This window comes from Oncorhynchus mykiss, chromosome 4 (genome assembly GCF_057628025.1).
Source record: "Oncorhynchus mykiss isolate SJ-2025 chromosome 4, ASM5762802v1, whole genome shotgun sequence".
NCBI lineage: Eukaryota > Metazoa > Chordata > Actinopteri > Salmoniformes > Salmonidae > Oncorhynchus > Oncorhynchus mykiss.
Window position 1 is genome coordinate 15,027,357 of NC_143025.1, and position 4,305 is coordinate 15,031,661.

The 4,305-nt window shown below is 39.6% G+C and overlaps 1 long non-coding RNA gene across 1 annotated transcript; it reads left to right on the plus strand.

Moving 5' to 3' along the window:
- Positions 1-259: 259 nt before the first annotated feature.
- Positions 260-1,402, plus strand: LOC149983921 (uncharacterized). The gene is made up of 2 exons (XR_016495532.1): positions 260-400; positions 803-1,402. It is a non-coding gene; the product is annotated as an uncharacterized LOC149983921 (long non-coding RNA).
- The last annotated feature ends 2,903 nt before the right edge of the window (positions 1,403-4,305 follow it).

Genomic DNA, 4,305 nt, shown 5'->3' on the forward strand with positions numbered 1-4,305 from the left:
CTTGTTTGTTTCACAATAAATCATATTTTGCATCTTCAAAGTGGTAGGCATGTTGTGTAAATCAAATGATACAAACCCCCCAAACAATCTATTTTAATTCCAGGTTGTAAGGCAACAAAATAGGAAAAATGTCAAGGGGGTGAATACTTTTACAAGCCACTGTAACTGCATTGGTTAAATATTCTAATGAGACCATATCGGCATGAGAAGCACTAGTACTAATGTTTCTACCACTTCATTGATCTGCCTACTATTCCAGTCAATCTAGAAGATCAGGCCCACAGACGAGACAGTTGGGGGACATTGAGTTCTCCAGCCGATACGCTGAGTACCTGAGGTCCAAAGCAAAGCACAGCTCAATCTGCGCCTTCCTCCAACGCATGCAGAGTGTTAAGAAAAGGTAATGTCACTCATAGAAATATAATTACTATCACGTAACATTGACTTGAATGTGGATGTCTGTTTTATACAGCTCTATTTTTTTTATGACATCACCAGGGTCATATCTCTCTTTCTCTCTCTCTCTCATTTTTACCTTTCTCTCGCTTGCTTTCTCATTTCTATTTATCTCGTTCTTTTTCTTTCTTTCTTTCTTTCTTCCTTTCTCTCTCTCTCGCTCTCTCTCGCTCTCTCTCTCTCTCTCTCTCTCTCTCTCTCTCTCTCTCTCTCTGTGTAACAGAACATGAACAGAGTAAACAAACATATTAATTTCCATATGTGTTGGTGTTTCCTGCTGTCCGTGTCAAAACTCATTGTAATTTCATATACTGTATCAATGTATCACACGCATGCTTGTCCACAGTGGGTTAGGAGCAGATACAGAGGTCAACCTGCTGTTAAAGCAGTACATGTGTCCCAATGTCTACCACTGAGCAGACTGAGTTATAACTGAGTTGTAACTGGAGGACAACAGGGATGGAAATGCGGGAAGCGACTGGCGTCTCTCCAACTGGACTACCATGGAAGACTGACTACCTAATGTTACAGTAGTAAACAATGGATTGTTTAGACATTTTAAGATACTATTCTATTAGATGTGATGTTTAATCAATCATGCAACTATATGCTATTTAGAGGTCTCAGGGTGTAATAAATATATTTTGTGAGTATGAATTAGGCTAATCTGTAGTTATTTATAAGTTGTCATAGTGATTTAGATATCTAGTTTCCCACCTGTATCACCAGTGTCTGTACCACTTTACAATAGCACAGTAACTTTCATGATTAAGCATTAACAAACTATTTATCAATATATATATATTTAAAAACATTTAGGAACATTACAAGTAATGAGCATTTATAAAATCTCAAGTAATGGCTAGTTTATTAACGTTATTATAAAGTGTTACCCAAGTATCTGCAGTGGTGTAAAGTACTTAAGTAAAAATACTTTCAAGTACTACTTAAGTCGTTTTTTGGGGTATCTGTACTTTACATTACTATTCATTTACTTTTTACTCCATACATTTTCCCTGACACCCAAAAGTACTTGTTACATTTTGAATGCTTAGCAGGACAGAAAAGGGTCCAATTCGCACACTCATCAAGAGAACATCCCTGGTCATCTACTGCCTCTGATCTGGCGGACTCACTAAACACAAATGCTTTTTTGGCTATCCGTAAACAAAACAAACAAGAAAATTGTGCTGTCTGGTTTGCTTGATGTAAGGAATTTTAAGTTATTCATACTTTTATTTTTTTTACTTTTGATACTTTAGTATATTTTAGCAATTACATTTTCTTTTGATACTTAAGTGTATTTAAAACCAAATACTTTTAGACTTTTACTCAAGTTGTATTTCACTGGGTGACTTTCACTTTTACTTGAGTCCTTTTCTATTAAGGTATCTTTACTTTTACTTAAGTTTGAGAATTGAGTACTTTTTCCACCACTGAGTATCTGTAGACTGGGTGTGTAAAATTATGCCTGATACTATATAAAGACTGTGATGGACTGATACCTCATACCATATAAAGACTGTCATGGAGTGATACCTGATACCAAAAAGACTGTCATGGACTGATACCTGATACTATATAAAGACTGTCATGGACTGATACCTGATACTATATAAAGACTGTCATGGACTAATACCTGATACTATATAAAGACTGTCATGGACTAACCCCTTTTCTTTGCACATTGATCTGATAACAAGTTCCCTGTAGTTTATCTATCTACAGCTATCCCGAGTTTTAACCAAGTTTTAACCCATCCAGAGTTGTAACCATGCCCGGCTTAGCTTTGATATTTGTCACTGACGACAACAGCACTCTGCATCATGGTGATGCAACACAACACTGGAACTCTTCCAAGTCAACAGCTAGCTTCCATTCTCCTCTGAGTACATTGACTTCAATACAAAACCTAGGAGGCTCATGGTTCTCAACCCCTTTCATAGACTTACACAGTAATTATGACAACTTCTAGAGGATGTCCTCCAACCTATCAGAGCTCTTGCAGCATGAACTGACATGTTGTCCATCCAATCAGAGGATCAGAGAATGAATCTAGTACTGAAAGCAAAAGCTTCAGTTAGCTAGCACTGCAGTGCATAAAATGTGGTGAGTAGTTGACTCGAAGAGAGAGAAAGACAATTTTATTTTTTATTTTATTTATTTCACCTTTATTTAACCAGGTAGGCAAGTTGAGAACAAGTTCTCATTTACAATTGCGACCTGGCCAAGATAAAGCAAAGCAGTTCGACAGATACAACGACACAGAGTTACACATGGAGTAAAACAAACATACAGTCAATAATACAGTATAAACAAGTCTATATACGATGTGAGCAAATGAGGTGAGAAGGGAGGTAAAGGCAAAATAAAGGCCATGGTGGCAAAGTAAATACAATATAGCAAGTAAAACACTGGAATGGTAGATTTGCAATGGAAGAATGTGCAAAGTAGAAATGAAAATAATGGGGTGCAAAGGAGCAAAATAAATAAATAAATTAAAATACAGTAGGGAAAGAGGTAGTTGTTTGGGCTAAATTATAGGTGGGCTATGTACAGGTGCAGTAATCTGTGAGCTGCTCTGACAGTTGGTGCTTAAAGCTAGTGAGGGAGATAAGTGTTTCCAGTTTCAGAGATTTTTGTAGTTCGTTCCAGTCATTGGCAGCAGAGAACTGGAAGGAGAGGCGGCCAAAGAAAGAATTGGTTTTGGGGGTGACTAGAGAGATATACCTGCTGGAGCGTGTGCTACAGGTGGGAGATGCTATGGTGACCAGCGAGCTGAGATAAGGGGGGACTTTACCTAGCAGGGTCTTGTAGGTGACATGGAGCCAGTGGGTTTGGCGAGTATGAAGCGAGGGCCAGCCAACGAGAGCGTACAGGTCGCAATGGTGGGTAGTATATGGGGCTTTGGTGACAAAACGGATTGCACTGTGATAGACTGCATCCAATTTGTTGAGTAGGGTATTGGAGGCTATTTTGTAAATGACATCGCCAAAGTCGAGGATTGGTAGGATGGTCAGTTTTACAAGGGTATGTTTGGCAGCATGAGTGAAGGATGCTTTGTTGCGAAATAGGAAGCCAATTCTAGATTTAACTTTGGATTGGAGATGTTTGATATGGGTCTGGAAGGAGAGTTTACAGTCTAACCAGACACCTAAGTATTTGTAGTTGTCCACGTATTCTAAGTCAGAGCCGTCCAGAGTAGTGATGTTGGACAGACGGGTAGGTGCAGGTAGAGATCGGTTGAAGAGCATGCATTTAGGTTTACTTGTATTTAGGAGCAATTGGAGGCCACGGAAGGAGAGTTGTATGGCATTGAAGCTTGCCTGGAGGGTTGTTAACGCAGTGTCCAAAGAAGGGCCAGAAGTATACAGAATGGTGTCGTCTGCGTAGAGGTGGATCAGAGACTCACCAGCAGCAAGAGCGACCTCATTGATGTATACAGAGAAGAGAGTCGGTCCAAGAATTGAACCCTGTGGCACCCCCATAGAGACTGCCAGAGGTCCGGACAGCAGACCCTCCGATTTGACACACTGAACTCTATCAGAGAAGTAGTTGGCGAACCAGGCGAGGCAATCATTTGAGAAACCAAGGCTGTCGAGTCTGCCGATGAGGATGTGGTGATTGACAGAGTCGAAAGCCTTGGCCAGATCAATGAATACGGCTGCACAGTAATGTTTCTTATCGATGGCGGTTAAGATATCGTTTAGGACCTTGTTGAAGAGTTTTGAACAAATTAATTTCTTCAAAAATTAAGGAGAAGCAAGAGAGAGATAGCTGCATTTGCTAGATAAGTGAAAGAAAACTATCTAGTTTTGCCTACTCAAACACCTGGCTCAAACAGAGGGA